This window comes from Panthera leo, chromosome A1 (assembly GCF_018350215.1).
Source record: "Panthera leo isolate Ple1 chromosome A1, P.leo_Ple1_pat1.1, whole genome shotgun sequence".
Lineage (NCBI taxonomy): Eukaryota > Metazoa > Chordata > Mammalia > Carnivora > Felidae > Panthera > Panthera leo.
In genome coordinates, this window is record NC_056679.1 from 229,163,490 (window position 1) to 229,180,710 (window position 17,221).

At 38.0% G+C, this 17,221-nt stretch overlaps 1 long non-coding RNA gene across 2 annotated transcripts in view; it reads right to left on the reverse strand.

The window, feature by feature from the left end:
- Positions 1-16,989, reverse strand: part of LOC122202087 — a 39,971-nt gene extending 22,982 nt beyond the window's left edge. For both annotated transcript variants that reach the window (XR_006194456.1, XR_006194454.1), the window contains exons 1-2: positions 16,956-16,989; positions 377-751 (exon numbers count right to left, since the gene is read on the reverse strand). This is a non-coding gene — a long non-coding RNA (uncharacterized LOC122202087). The remainder of the gene's footprint in view (positions 1-376; positions 752-16,955) is intronic.
- Positions 16,990-17,221: the final 232 nt, after the last annotated feature.

Consider the following 17,221-nt stretch of genomic DNA (forward strand, 5'->3'; position numbering starts at 1 on the left):
AATTAGTAAGACACAAAAGAAGACAACAGGAAAGAAACATAGATAATGAATGCCTTGGCCTGGTTTTCTCCCAGAAAGCAGAGCCTTGAACAAAAACTCATATATAAGTCATTAATTTGGGGAACTGCTACCAAGGAATCAGAATAAGATACTGGGAAGACTAAGACACCGAAGGTGGAAAAGTCAATTGAACTGTCTGACTTTCAAGCAGATCGCCACTGAGGGTAAATGGAGTTTGATCCTGCTGGGACCATCATTAAAAGGAATGATGTAGAATGCCCCCACAGGATTCACCAGCAACGGGACAGAAGGGTGAGTCCCCCACTGGCCAAAGGCTGGCTCACGGGGCATCAATTCCGTACTTCTAGATACTCACATGCCACGGTCAGAGCCAAGCAGATCCCACGGAGAGCCCGTGCCACAGCATCTGAGAAGGTCCAGGACAACTATTCACACGTGGTGCTGCCGAGAACGATACAGCAGAGTTAATCTTTGAGAAACTGGTTGACAGAGTGAAGGATGCAGCATATAGTGGACTGAGCAGAGCTGAGGTGGCGTGAGAAGCGTCGGACACCCCGAGTTTCATAGATGAAACAAGACAGCCACGGCTTATAAGCAAACTCCTCTCAGACGGGACCCCAATCACACTTCAGTGACTTCCATCAAGTGACTCGGAACGTCTCTGATAAATTCCTCTAAAGTGTCTCCCTTAAGGAATTGTTCAAGTAGACTTTACTGTAGATTCTCCTTTCTGGAAAGAAATCAACATGAAACAATTAAAAGTGAATAAGCGTGAAGCTCTGTTTTGTCGGTAGTTTGTAAAATGCTTTTAAAAGGACCAGCAGTTTTGGGGCGCCTGGGTGGCTCAGTCAGTTGAGCTTCCGACTCCGGCTCAGGTCACAGTCTCACGGTTTGTGAGTTCGAGCCCTGCATCAGGCTTTGTGTTAACAGGTCGGAGCCAGGAGCCTGCTTCGGATTCTGTGTCTCCTTCTCTCTCTTTCTCTGTCTCTGTCTCTCTCTCTGCTCCTCCCCAGCTTGTGCTCTCTCGCTCTCTCAGAAATGAAGAAACATTAAAAAAATTTTTTTAAAGGACCAATAGTTTTTTAATGGAGGAAAAGACGACAGAACTGATTTCAAAATCTTCTTGAGGTCAAACCAAATTATTAGAGTCTCCTGTCACCGAATAATTTAAATTATTTGGTTTTATGTTTTTGCCTAACAAACAACTATTATGAGACAATTAAACTAAATAAAATCAAATTTAAAATTATCAAGAGGTTGGTTGGTTGGTCAGTCATGAATTTTAAGGCTCCTCAGGACACGTATCACAGTGTGAACTAAAATTTTACTGAATTACTTACGTTGGCAATGGTTGGGGTGTGGAGGGGCTGTTTGTGCTGAGGTCAAATAGAGGCAACTGATTGAGGGTTTCGCTTGATATATTAGATTCAGGTAGTTCTGGCCCTTGAAGTCAGTTAAAGAATCAGGCTGTTTTTGAGCACAATAGAATTTCAAAGACTTCAGAGTGCAAATACTACCAAATTGAAGTTTCTCTGTACTACTTTTCATGCTCTAATCATAAATTCTTCCTTATTTACAAATAGTGTGAGTAGACTGATCAGTAGGTGACCATATAACTTCCCATCACCCTGGATCCTTTAGAGGGTAAAAAGGGAAATAAATAATTCTAATTATTCTAAGGAAACAACTGTAAGCTGGTACTGTTCTGGGTAAACTAAATGTGTTACCCTACTTAGAAAGGCTCTGAGAGAATCTTTAAAAGCAGCTCTCTTGTTTGTCTTTTCTAAGCCATAAGACAAGTAAGAATCATAATAATCACCATTATTGACAACGGTATTAATGGTTGAACCTAAGAGATGCTGAGTTAGATGTTGAGCTGACAGATGCTAGTGGCAGATAATTACAAATAAACCAAAATGAACACTGTTTACCTGGGTAATGCTGAACATTCACAAGGCCCTTAGGAACCCCAAAGAAACTGCAAGACTGCCTCACTGGAAGCTTTGTCTGATAGAAACCAAAGTAGCTTGAATGTCAAGTACTCAGACAAAGCTAGGACCTAAGAGCCAATGAATCCAAAGAATTGAGAGACCTTGTGATTCCTGCAGCACTGGAAGGTTATAGAATTATGCTTCCTGACATGGTATCCTTCTAATCAGTAGAACCTTAGACAGTGGGGTTGAGAGACCAAAGAAGTCACAGCTCGGGTCAAATAACTCGGGCATTGAACTAGGGCATTGTTCAAGGAACTCATTATTCCTGCTCCAGGCTAAGACATGTGAGTGTGCCGAACAGGCCATTAATTTGGTGCCCTTTTATTATGACTATTATAGTCAAAAAAGAAAAAGACAAGAAAGAAAAAGAAAGAAAACAACCAAACAACAACACATGAGATTTATTCAAAAACATTTTAAGTGCACAGCAGAATATTGTTAACAGTAAGCCCAATACAATATATCATATCTCTAGAACTTTATCTTGCATGACCCAAACTGTATTCCCATTGAATAGCAACTCCCTATTATTCGTCCTCACAGCTCCAACAGCCACCATTTCTGCTTTCTGTTTCGATGAATTTGAATTTAGATCCCTCATTTAAATGATTATTTCAAACTATTGTTCAACAGGTGTTTAGAATGAAAACTAAATGATGAATGAAAGAAACACAAAGAAAGAGGAACCTCTTGTTCTCTGCCTACCTCCCTGTGGTAGACTGAATAACCTGCCCCCGAGTGTCCGTGTCCTAATCCCACAACCTGTGAGTATGTTATTTTTACATGGCAAAAGGCACTTAGCAGATCTATCTAAGGAGAGGATTTTAAGAGTATTTCTGCATTATTCAGACGGGCTCAATGTAATCACGAGAGGGAAGCAGGAGTGTCAATCAGAGAACGGGATACAACAAAGGGAGAGGAGATGCGGTGACAGAGCAGGGGTTGGAATGTCGCCATTGCTGGCATCTGGCAATTGGAAAAGGCGAGGAAACAGACTGTCCTCCAGACACAATTAATACAGCCCTGCCAACCAATTTTAAACTTCTGACGCCCAGAACAATAAGATACCATATCTGTTCTATTTGAAGTCACCAAGTCTGTAGTCATTTGCTACAGCAGCAGGAACAGCAGCAAACTTTAGCGAGACTGACCCCAAATTTGAAAACCTCACTCAGCAAAACTAACTACCTGCGGTTACTAGTATTGAAAAGATCCAATACAGCATCTTAATCTCAGCTGAGCACTCTGACCTCACCAGATCTGGTGAGACTACTGACCTCTCCACGTTATCAAAGTTGACATCATTAAATGTACAGACTTCTCATGAAAAGAGTGATTTGAACACATTTGCTATTTCTCCCAACATTCCTGGTGGTATTTTAGAACCCAGTTGTGTTTCCACGCCCCCAGGAAACTTAGGCAATGCCAGGTGGATCTGATCCTTAAACTTCCAGGGTTGCAAAGTTACTGGGTAGCCTATGCTTCCTGCCAGAGTATTTTTTTTTTCTACTTTATGACATATGCTATGAAACAGAAGAAGATTTCTCAAAAATCAAAGATAGAGGTTCTTATTTATCATCACCTCCTCCTCTCCTAAACAGGGTAATCATTGCAGAGGTTGTTAGACAGGGTCAGATCAGAACTAGAGAGGAACTCAAAGGCCATCTTCTCAATGAGTCTTGCACCGATACTCTTGTTTATACATTTCAACTCCTGTGTCCCTTGCCTTGTTTTACTTTTTCTGTGTGCCTTGGCACATCCGCCCTTCCAACTCACTACATATTTTTTCATTTATTGTGCTTGTGGAGTATTTTCCATCTTCCCATGCTAGAACATAATGCACTAGATCAAGATGTTTATCAAGGATCATTGATGTACCCAAAGACCTATACAGTCTAGTCTGTACAGTAACTGTGGCCTGTATGCTGACTGTTCTGCTTCACCTCTGAATACAATACCTAAAGGTAACTTGGTATTGTGAACCCTTTTGGGTGAGGGTAAGTAAAGGTGACTCTGGGTCCCTGTTACTGGATTTTTCCAGAAAGGCTTCTCTGAAGCTGTTTAATCTTGCTGCCGGCCCAAACAGGAGTAAGCATGTATATATAGACGATTGACAGCTGTCTGAGAGTTAACTCTCCCAGTCTACAAAGTCTCTGCCCCACTCACAACACAGTCTGAGGTTGACCTATGCAGGATGTACCTGCTTTGGTAGCACATGGGCTCTGGGCCTAGGCCACTGCATGATTAGTCAGAGAAGGGAAATTAGCTCAGGGATGGTCTGAGAGAAATGTTTCTTAATAGAGGAAATCTATACTGAATATTGCCTGACCAGCCCAATTTTTAAGAAACAATGATTATCAAACAAATGGGGGAAATTTTTAGAAAACGAAGTAGAGAAACAACAAAAGGACGCTCATAGGCAAAGCAATAAGTAGGATCACGAAGCAGACAGAAGAGAAGTCACAACGATTGGCAAAAGCTATCAAAGCAGAAATTGGAGTGTTTAGTAACCATGAATTTGAAACACCAGAGCATGGGTTAGGAGAGCCTTACCACTGAAGGAGTAGTTTCCAGAGCTATGATTGTGTCTGTCAGGTTACTGTTAGCTACTATATCCTGGATGATGGTGCTCTGGAAAGCTCTCTATGAGGCTGCTCAGGTTGACTTCTGTCTCCATTCTCTTTGTTCTTACTAACAAGTATGCAGCTTAGGACAAAAACTCAAGTAGAATTTTTAATTACTGTTTATAATAACTGAGGTTATTTCTATTTCTAGCCTCCATTTGGTTGGATGGTGGAAATTTCAACCAAGTCAATTTCTAATCCTCATCCACACTCTTTCCCTGGGGTTGCATCAAATTCCAGGAAGCTTATGTGAAGCAAAGATCTTGGCAACACTCGGTGTGGGTGCATAAATGATAACAGTGAAGGGTGGATAGGAACTCACCTTCACTAACTTAGGCTGAAAAACATGTATGTGTGCATGTACAGAGAGCATGTATATGTACATGTGTTTTTGTGCATGTATAGAGATCCTTGGATCCCGGATCCACAATATCTTGAATCCCAAGATCTTTTCACATCTCTCAGCTACTTCTAGGCATCTTTCACTCCTCAAGCCTTGGGTGCCAAGGCCACATTCTTAGATTCATCATAAGTCTTTTATCATTACAGTCTCTCTACAATGTTGAGGCTCTACCTTGGAGAGGTGGTACATTTTCTTTCTGCTCTTACATTCTCTAAATGCATAAAGGCATTTGACTGCACCTTCCCTCACCAATCCTGGGCCTGACTACTTTACAGGGGAGAGGGGTGATGATTTCAGTGCCTGTTTCCAGAAAACCACAGCATCTTTTCCATATTCACAACTGTCTGCCTTAGTCCTGCTAACCCAGGGCATCATTTTCCTGATTCAAGCACAGGAAGCCTTCATCAAAATAGACCCTAAAATATGTTATTCAAGCTCAGAAACTTATCCATAACTCCCTTCCTCCATGGACATTAGAGTTTAAAGCAAAGACCAGTAAGAACTGGCTCTATATTCTGATATGTCGTCCCTTCCCAGAGATGATGGAGGTAGAAAAACCCAATTACCTGAATGAGACAAAGGATACAACAATGCTAAAGGAAGAACTTTGATAAATATTTCAGGATAATATGCTGAAATATTCATATTAAAATATGGAAAACTAGGTAACCTGAATACTGTGAGTTTCCTAATATAAAAAAGGCTCAACCAATCTCAGATGAAATAAGTTTGCCCTGTAAATCTCTGTAGAAATTTCAGTGTGCACGGTATATTATTATGTCTGTTTTTAATATGGGTATGCAATTTTTCACATAAGGCTTCCAAAACCGGATCAGTTATACATGCATACTTAATCTCAAAAAGCAAATTAATATGTATTTAGTACCAAAAATAAAGTGTATCAAGGTCATGAATAATTGCATAACTATTTAATATTATCTTACACTTGCATCTGTGACGATAATTTTTGCAGGCAATATAACCCTCTCACATTCCAGAGTTTGAGAAATCATTAAAATAACTTCAATGAAATATTAACATTGTACATTGGCATTTACAAAGCACTCCTTAGTATATTGCTGCAGTCAAATTTTATAGGAGAAATTGACTGGGAACTTTAAGTGAATCAATTTTAAAGTGTTAAATCTTTCTTCTTCCCTAAAATGAAGGATGTACATGGGAGTATGAGCTTGGTGCCCCAGTGCTCGCTGCAGTAGTAACTTTACAGCAACTAAACCGTTAGAGTAATTTCTGAAGCTACAGAGATTTACCTTTCACCTTGCAAGACTTATTTGATATACCAGCATCAAATCCTGTCTTGATTCTACTCCAGAGGCAGCTATATTTCAATCTGTGGACTGTTTTAGCAATCTTTGGTGGGCTTACACATATGATCTGGAGAACTGTTTATTGCATGTGAAAATATTCATTTTTTAGTGGTTTCCGCTATGATTGGTTTTTCAAGTAATACTTCTATTGGAGTCAGAGATTTCCTATCTTCTCTTTGTTGATGCTTTTTTTAATATGGCTGCAGCATTACTTTGTATTCCAAGAAAACATTCAGTTTCTCTAGAGTTTTCCTCTTTCTCCCTAGTTACATGGCAACCATATTCAAAACTTAAACACTTCATCAAGACTCTAACACCTTGCCAATCCAGGTCTGGAGAGGCAACCATGTTTTGTTTCTTTGTTTTTTAAAGCTTATTTATTTTGAGAGACAGAGCAGAGGAGAGGCAGAGAGAGAGGAAGAAGAGAAAGAGAATCTCAGGCAGACTCTGTGCTGTCACCACGGAGCCCGATGCGGTGCTCAAACTCACAAACCATGAGATCATGACCTGAGCCAAAGTCAGACGCTTAACTGGCTGAGCCACCCAGGTGCCCCTAGCAGCCATGTTTAAATCAACAAAATCTAAAGTGAAAAAAGAAAAGGAAAGGAAAGGAAAGGAAAGGAAAGGAAAGGAAAGGAAAGGAAAAACAGACTTTACCTACCCCAGAGATTTGTTGTGTATCTTCTTTCTTAAAACACAACTTCTTTCTGTAACTCCAGAATTACAGGTTAACTGAGAAATATATTAGTCTAATAACTATCATGATGATATTTTTTTATAAAGGGAGTTGCAATTTGTACACTGTTTTTAGTGCTAATATCAATGAAAGAAATTCATTTTGTATTCATGACCATGAAATATGGCTATTCAGGTGTATTTATGGCATAATTGTTTCTCTAAAATTAAAATGTTATCTATCTCATTAAATCTAATGAATCACTATAATGAATATTTCCATATATAATTATAATGGAGAGGACAAAGAGAATAGAAAAAATAAAGAAATGAAGGTAGTTTACTTTCTTCTACAGCTAATTTCTTTCCTTACCCTACATTGTCTTATTGTTTTGTATTATTTCCTTTTTTTATGGTGTTAACCATAATACTAGATTCACTTCATTCTTGTTTTGTTTTTTGTTGTTGTTTTTCTTTCTTTTTTTTTGTGATTCTCTGTCTCCTCTATGTGCATGTGTGTTCTTGTGGGGGTGATGGGGAGACAGAGAGCCAAAGATATATTTGACCTAGATACTGAATGCTCATTCTCAAAGAATGGGGCCAGTATGAGGGAATTCTCTCATGTCCCATGATTTTAGAGCAGATTTGAAAGTGACAGGAGTGTAAGGAAGTTTTATTGTACCCCAAAATAACCATTTTTTATTGTGTGAAAATTTCATATTATATATGATAATGTTATTCAACCTATGACAATAACCTAAAATGTTCCTCATATACATTAGTATAGATCCTATCAGGCTCTCAAAAACGTAATTTGGTGAGAGCAGCAGGTGTACAAAATAACCGTGCTCCCAAGAGCAACCAAACTGGCCGTGAGGGTAGAAATTGAGATAATTCCTGCAGCGTGAATGAAGGGAATGTAGCAATGCTCATATGCCTAAGGGTCTGGTTGGGCACTGAGGTGAGTTGAGAATATTAATTTGCTGTTGGCCTTGTCCAGTTTATTTGCATTTTGCTAAACAACCAAGTAGGAATATCAAACAAATTAGTACATGCAGGTGAATAAGAATCTGATAAAAGCTTCCACTGGAGATCCACCTATTCATGGTCTTAGAAGCAATTCCTTAGAACAATCCCAGGAATGTGGGAACTAGGATCCACTCTGCTGAGTCCACCATCCATCCAGTGTGCCCCTCCTCTAGTGACAGGTTCTAATGTGTTTCCATTTCAGTGTATTTCCTGCCCTTTTCAGGGTCTAAGATTGGTCATACATTCCCAATTTACTGTTCAAATCTAGCTAGTTGCTCTGAAAGTAGCTCATCTTGTCCTAAAGTAGCTTAATGGCCTGAGGGTTATACTCAATCTGAAGGGTTAACAGGATAGGGTAGAAAGATGGGGGGCTCGTGGACTCAGGACACCCTGATCTTTAGCCTTATTCTGATGTCTTGTCTTTGGACACAGTCTTCTTTGGTGTTCTTTTGCCTTTAGCTACCTTTTCTAATGTGTATGCTACCATCACTTTAACCATATTTAAGAGTGATGGCAATGGGTTCAAAAGTCATAATTTATATTAAAAATGTGTTGGACTTTTAACTACATTTTTCAAATAAAAAACGTGTAAGCAAAAAAAAAATGCGCTAAGGAGGTATTGCTTTCCGCGGAATTTCTTTTCCTTGGACCTAGTGTTGAAGCTAGTAATTCATAATTGCGCTTACAATTTCAAAGGTGACAAAAGTTGAGTATTAGAGTAATATGTTGGTATACTAAGGTGAATTACTAGCTTTAACACTAGGTATGCAAAAGAAATTCCATGGAAAGCAATGCCTCTATTATCTCATCCACTTTTGTACATACATACATACATACATACATACGGTATATTTGTTTTCCGTGTCACAGTAAAATCAAGGAAATATCATATATTTTATATTTGAAGTTGATACATATTTAAATCCCCATTTAAAAACAGTAGCTCCCCAAACTAAAATTTGAGGATAAGTTTTTTACTTGACAAAGACCGTCCTACTGTCCATACTTTATGGCATGTAGAATTCAAAAATTGCAAGCCAATGGTAGATATGCTGCCTGGTCAAGAAACAGACTGAGTCAATGGAACAGAATCCATATCTTATTTTTTTTTTCTTTTAGAGACTCAAAGCTATTGTGACACCTCCCTAATTGAAATAGTTCCGAGCAAGATCAATAGTCTGGGAATTCATTTACAAGTGGTTTTGAGGGAGTGCAGAGGCCGGAGAAAGGAAATACTTTTTACTGCACTCAAGTTTCTAGCTTTGGTAACTAGGTGAATGAAGCAATTAGATTATATAGAGAATGACAGAGGAGCCAAATGAGAAATTCAGAGTGGAGGGTAATTCAGCCTGAAAATTTCAAGTCCAAGTGAAAGATGAAAGTTGGTATTTATGATAAACTGCTATAGATTTAGATCTAGAATGTAACAGGTAATTGTTGGTACTCTATATTTTTTGGAGAAGCATGCAGTTAAGAGTTCACAAATGCTTTTTAGAACAAATTTTAAGAAATATGTTCATATCCTTTAGTTATAAACTATGATTACATTATTATGATCACATGTTTAGAAATAAAATCATGTCTTAAGGTCTAAATCTGTATTATCCAATATTTTGAAATTTCTTATTCTTTACATTTTAGGTTCTTCCAATCTGATAAGACTACCCTACAACTAGAGCACCTGCTCCATTTGTAATTAACTAACTTCTTTTTTGGCTATTAATTTACCTTTCTTTTTTAATTTTTTTATTACATTTATTTTTTTATTACATTTTATTACATTTATTTTTGAGAGGCAGAGAGAGACAGAGCATGGCGGGGGAGGGGCAGAGAGAGAGGGAGACACAGAATCCAAAGCAGGCTTCAGGCTCCGAGCTGCCAGCACAGAGCCCGACGTGGGGCTCGACCCCATGAACTGTGAGATCATGACCTGAGCCGAAGTCAGACACTCAACCGACTGAGCCACCCAGGCGCCCCACCTTTCTTTTTTTTTTTTAATGTTTGTTTATTTACTTTTGAAAGAGAGAGAGAGAGAAAGAGCAAGAGGGAGAGGGGCAGAAAGAGAGGGAGACAGAGAATCCCAAGCAGGCTCCACCTTGCCAGCATAGAGCTTAATGTGGGGCTCGAACTGAGCACCAAACCGTGAGATCATGACCTGAGCTGAAATCAAGAGTAGAATGCTCAACTGACTGAGCCACCCAGGCATGCCTCACCTTTCTTTCTCTTAATCTTGCCTTTCTCTCCTGTTCTCTGTTCTTTCTTGCACTTCTCTTGGTTTGATTATTTTTCAACATCCTGTTTTACTCTCCTGTTAGGCTGGTAGATTTACAAATTTTATAGGATTGTGAGATTCGTTTATTATGCTTTTAAGAGATTACCCAGAAATTATAACATACGTCCTTGATCAATCAAATCAGACAGTGATCTTTAACCCTTTAATTCCATTTATCTTTCTCCTGACTCATATTCTACCTGTCGTGTGATTGAATCCTCTTTTAGTCCCCCAAGATGTTGTCGACATAGTCTTTAACAGACAGTATATTCATTCATATTTGTTGATATATCTGCCATTTCCAATGTTCTTCTTTCAAACTTGCATCTTCAACCTTTCATTGATTACTATTGTTATTCCCTCTTAAAAATATAGTTCTTTAATATGGTTCTGCTAACGACAAATCGTCTTCGATTTTATTTTCCTGAAAATGTCTCTTCTTTAATTTTCACATTTTTAATGATATTTTGATGGGCTCAGAATTCTCAGCTGGCAGATTTGGCTTTTTACCCTTTGAAGACATCATTCTGCTGTCTCCTAGCTTCCCCTGCTTCTGGAAGGGATTCCATGTAATCTTCCTGTTGTGCCTTTGAAAGTATTGTGCCTTTTTGCTCTGGCCTCTTTTAAGATTTCTTAAAGTGGACATGTTTTACACATCTTGAGTGCATGCTTTCTAGTTCATAACTAATTTGGGGAAGAGTAAAACAAAGGCTTTTAGTTGATTCTTAGCAATAATGTCTTGTTTTCAATAAATGAGAGAGATCAACCTAAAGTCATGATATTCCCATGATATACCCAGAAGTACCAGGCTGATTCCTAACAGCACTGTTCTCTGGCCACCAGACTGTTTGTATTTTCTATCCTCTTTTATCATATTTATGGAAGGAGTTTATGCAGAGTTACTGTATCATTATTCATACCAACACGATTTCATCATGTCATTATTTATCATTATTTACATCAACATTATTTATATTAACAATTATTACACCTGGACAAGGCTTCTCTCAAATGAAATGTATTGAACATTTTCTCAAATAATATTGGTCAAATAAATCAAAATATATGTTTTCTCTTTTAGATATGTTTTTTTACAAATTCTGGTCATTGTTTATAATTTAAAAAATTTTTGAGAGAGAGAGAGAGAGAGAGAGATAGAGTGCAAGGGAGGGGCAGAGGGAGAGGGAGAGAGAGAATCTTAAGCAGCCTCCACACTCAGTACTGAGTCTGAGGTGGGGCTCTATCCCATGACCCTGGGATCATGACCTGAACCCAAGTCAAAAGTTGAATGCTCAACCAACTGAGCCACCCAGGTACCCCAATTAAATTATCTTCAATTAAATATGAGCCCTTCCTATATGCCTTCTAGGTTATTATAACTTAAGTCTCTGATTATAAAACAATTCATACATGAAATACCCAACTTGCTGAAGGGTGTTCATTACCAACTATTTGAGAAGGAAGGAATGGGATTTTGAGCATGTTCATGATCTGACTTTCCTCTGTACCCTCTGTGTGCTTTGTTATATAGGTGAGCCCTTACCTGTATGTGGTGTGTGTTAGTTTCTAATAAATATTTAAAAGGTTTTTTGAGAATTCTGCCATAAACTTTAGCTTCCCTGGTATAAAGGACATGTAGGAACCAAGTTAAACTGTCAGTGTGTAATACAGTCACTTCAACATACATTTGACTTAACCATATAGACATGTTTATTAAAGATAATTCCTTAATATGTTTATATAATGTATATATGTTATTCAAACACAAAGAAAATAATTAGATGTATAGAAGCACAGGCCTACAGAGTTGACTCAAATATAAATTGTAAAGACCCACCTTTTACTCCATCTGTCTTCAATGCTAGACTTTCCTCTATAATGAATCAAGTCCAATAAGCAAATACTAACTGATACATAACAACAATTATCATATATTTAATACCTACATCTAACATTTTTTTCTTCTAAATCCTTAGGTCCTGATGTCTGGCAGTCTGAATCTTAATGTGCCCCGTTGCGAGGTTTATGACATCTCCCAGAACTTCCCTACGGGTGATTATTTTCTAACCATTGATTTCACTACAGTAACTATAATTATCATATTTGGCATGTCAATCCCCAGCCAAGAGCTGTCCACACTGATTTTTCTTACAGCTTTCCTTTTTTTAAATGACTATCTCCCTTACCATTTCTATCACCATAGGGCCATATTCTAAACTGAGATAACCGAAATAGTTTTTCCAATCTATTCTTGCTAGTTTATCACATATACTATAGCTTTTTCATAGATTGTCAATTTTTTGTTTGGGTTAAAACAAAGTTCTGCCACAATAGAAGTGCATAATGCTTGACAGAGTAAGTATTTAGGTCTCAGAGAATGGGAGAACTCTTTCTAGATCAAGAGATCATGTACCGCATGCCCTAAATATTTGTTTTAGGTGAGCAGGAAAAGGTAACCTTTATTTCCAAAATTGTTTCTCTGACATGAGGAATTCTTCACCCAAGAAGAGTACAGTTTATTCATTATTTTAAAATAGCTTATTTTTTCCCCATGCTTGCTCAGTTTTTAGATCTTGTGTGCCTGATGTAATTAAATATAAATTATATTAATTTTAATAAGTTTTTTGGGCTTGAGCATCAGTTTAGAAGCATGAACTATCCGGTGTTCTTGAGTTTAGTCACTAAGAATTTCCAGCAGTATTATAGGAAATCACTGACATGCACATTTCTCAAAGACCAGAGCCTTATTGTTAGTTAACATTTAACTCAGCAAAATGTTGGTACTTCAATTATGTAAAAAATCATTGATCGAGAAATGATGAATTGGAGTCAGAAACATAAGTATGTGTGTAGTCACTATTAAGCAGTTACTGAATATCTTATCTAAATGTTAAGGGCTTTTTTTGTATAATGATTACAAATTTAGAAAGGTTACTAGTGAACTCTAAGATCTAAAAAACAGTTCCATTAAAAGGAATAAGGACTTCGTAGAATACATGGGTACAATACCTGGAATTTTGTTAAATTATGGAAACAGTATCAGCCTCAGCCTCTCCCCAGGAGACACCATATAATGTCTGTTTCCTAGTGACAAACAAAATGTTTCCAGACATTTGTAAATGTCTCCTGGAGGGCAACACCATCCCAGATTGAGATGCATTGCTTTTAGATAAAAGTCAAGAAATGTTTTCTAAGTCCCTAGCATGTGGTTGAGTTTAACTTGTTAGCTTATCTAATATTAAGATACTTGACATAGTGTAGGTTTAACTAGTGCCTATATCTGCCTTTCAAAACAGGGAATTTTCTACAATGAGTGTCTGTCTAACTGTAAAATTCAGCTAATCCTTCCTGCCTGGACTAGTTCCTGTTCCAACAATTATCACATACCAGGAACACCAATCAATCTCTCCAGTGGCGGTTGGCCTTCTGCTTAACATCATATCCAGGTGTTACTTATTCTGCCCATTGCCAAAAACATCTCCTTAAAGCTCACTCACCTCCCTGAACACTTCTTACTCCATATGCCACCTCCAGGTATTTCTGCAACTTTCACAGTGCTTTCTCCCTTCCATTTTCTCCCTTATCCCTGAGTTTATACCTGTCAGGCAAGATTCACCACAACTGTGAACAAATGTGTTATCATCTTAGCCGGGCTGTAATTTATTTGAAGATAGCGATCGTTGGGTATTCAGTAATATGTCTTTCAATGCCTATCACATACATTAGGAAATTGTTTCTCTAATAAACAAATGAAAGAGAAGCATTTCAGGGAGAGAAATAAAAACCCCGGACAACTCTGCACCTTCCATTACTCCATAAATTAGTCCTAAACTCACCTTCTGTTCTAATTCAAGACCAACCCCAGTCAATGAGTAAGCTAAAACACCCTCAGAATCACTATTTCTCAAGGGTATCCTTTCTTCCAAGCTGATGCAACCTGGAGCCGGGCTCCCTGGCTTGGTCTATATGAGTTCAGTTCCCACAGACCACGCAGACTTGCCAGGTGCCTTTGTGGAGAATGGAAACTGAACAACCATGGTCTGAGACCTTCTACACCCCACATAGAGGCCAAGGAGAACCATAGCTTGTCTTATTTATCTCCGTCATCACATTTTTGAAATTGTGCTATTTGATTGAGGCTATATGCCATTCATCTTCTTTTAAATATTCCACTTTAGTGGGGTAAAGTCCCACTTATAAGCATGACATAGTCATAATGACTTAAAACATTTTAATTTTGCATTATTTATTAAATGAAATCTCTTCATTACTCCAGGTGTATGCAATAATATATCAAAACTCACTTTAGATTATAGAACCATGTTAGCTGAAGATCTGATGTGCAAATCAATTCAAAACATAACCAAAAACATTTTTTTTATTTTAATGTTTTTTTTTTTTTTATTTATTTTTGAGAGAGACAGAGACAGAATGTGAGTTGGGGAGGGGCAGAGAGAGAGGGAGACACAGAATCTGAAGCGGACTCCAGGCTCTGAGCTGTCAGCACAGACCCCATAGAGGGACTTGAACTCAACAAGCCATGAGATCATGACCTGAGCAGAGGATGGACACTTAACCAACTGAGCCACCCAGGCGCCCCTCAAACACATTTTTTATCTTTGCTTTACTTGTTTTGGTTTAAGCCAAAAGATGTCATAATCTTCTGGAAATGTTATGAAATCAGAAGGAATAAAATGCATAATATACATACTATGTGATATCCATGAAGACTTACAATCTGGGTTTTAAAACATATTTAAATATCAAAGTGATATCAATTTTGAATAAATACAAAATCACCTTCTGTTTTTAAAAGTTCCAGGTAGTAATTTAATTGACTGTAGCTGAATTTATGATACTCAGCACACAACAATCTTAAGGGTGGTAAGGGTGTTCCTGTTGTGATATACTTTGATAATGATAATGGGAAGTGTTGACTCTCATAATAATCACTATTTCGATTCTGAAAAGCAATTCTCCAAAGGGACTTCCATTGTGACTTTATATTTTCTTTACATGTAGATTTATATTTATTTTGATTATGACATAGTTGGTGAAACCTGGGACTTCCAAATGGTTCTTCTGAACATATGCAAGACTTGACACATATCTGCAAAAGCCTCCACTATGTGACGAGTGAGTAATAGCCCTTTAATGCAGACATGTTCCTCTTAGTCGAAAAAATATTTGGATCAGTTGGTAATTTGAGAACTTATAATTTCCTACACTTGAATAATTTAATAATTTGAAAGTTCACTTCTAATTACCATAACTTGTCAAATAACTGGCACTTTGCATAAAATGAGCTAAAGCCTAGAGTGTCACTCCTGAGTCACTGGCTGTGATCAGGAATGCCTAGTGAGGCTTTGAGTCCTGAAGTATATCAGTAATAGGAACACGACCAAGGGGCGCCTGGGCAGCTCAGTTGGTTAAGCCTCTGCCTTCAACTCAAGTCATGATCTCATAGTTTGTGAGTGTGAGCCCTGCGTCAGGCTCTCTGCTGACAGCTCAGAGCCTGAAACGTGCTTCAGATTCTATGTCTCTGCCCTTCCCCCACTCGTGCGCGCGCGCGCGCGCGCGCGCGCTCTCTCTCTCTCTCTCTCTCTCTCTCTCTCTTTCAAAGTTAAATCAACATTTAAAAATTTTAAATAAAAAGAACACGACTGAGAAGGGAGAATTTTATTAGCAGGCCACCAAGTCACTTCCTTCAATCAACAAGCCTGGATCCTGCATGAACACCACATTCCTTCTCACCTTTGTAATTAAGAGCTGGGTAGGCATCTGCCTGTGATTCCTTTTTTGGGAGACAACGCTCCCCACATGCCTTTATGTGGTTAGAGCTTCCTAAGAATAGGAAATTCCTGCCAGGCCCTGCCTTACCCTAGCACCAAAGGAAGATGCACGAGAGTAGAGAGTCACCATAAGACATCAGTGCCCTTCTCCAGTTGTGCTTACATAAATCCCAGACTCCTCTCAAGAAAAGGTCCTACCCTCTGCTGCAATAATCCCTTTAGATTTTTACAAAATTTATTTTGTTCAGGAACTTAATCAAAATTCTTGATTTTTCAGGATAAAGTGAAGGGGGGATATAGCACAGGTCCTTAGATTTCTTGGGTATGCAAAAGAAAGGGACTATCTAAAATCCATGTAAACTTTGATATAGATATCTATTAATAGGCTCCTAATATGAGCTTCTGGACCATAAAGTAGGGTTTTTAACTGATGGCTCAACAAAAAGACCACCAAAATAGCACACAACACACACACACACACACACACACACACACACACACACTATGTATGTGTGTGTATACACACACACACACACACACACACAGGCTTTCTGCTGACAGCTCAGAGCCTGAAACCTGCTTCTGATTCTGTGTCTCTGATATAAATAAATAAATAAATTATATGTACGTATAATTTATTTATAAATATATATATTTATTTATAAATAAATTTGTTTATGAATCTATATTTATATTTCAATATCTCTATATAAATGTGTTTGTGTGGTGTGTATCTAAATTCAAGTTCATTAGACTTACTGCAGTAAAGAAGAAAACTTATAGACAGACATCAGTAGTGTGTAAGAGAGGTACTTACAGTGAAGAGTCATTTATATATTTGGGGAGTCTGGGTCTATGTGGCTTAAGGAAGAATTTTCAAGGTGGAGAACAGATTGTGATTAAATAACACTTGTGACCTAATAATGTAGGTTTGGTAAACACAGAAAAGCTAGATTCTTGTAGGAAGTTCTGATTGTTGCCTCATGAGTCAACTGTTTGCCCAGGTGAACAATGTATTAATTTCATTGTGAGAGCTCTTGGCCCAGATGAACTGACTCTTTGCCCAAATAAATTGGATTGCGA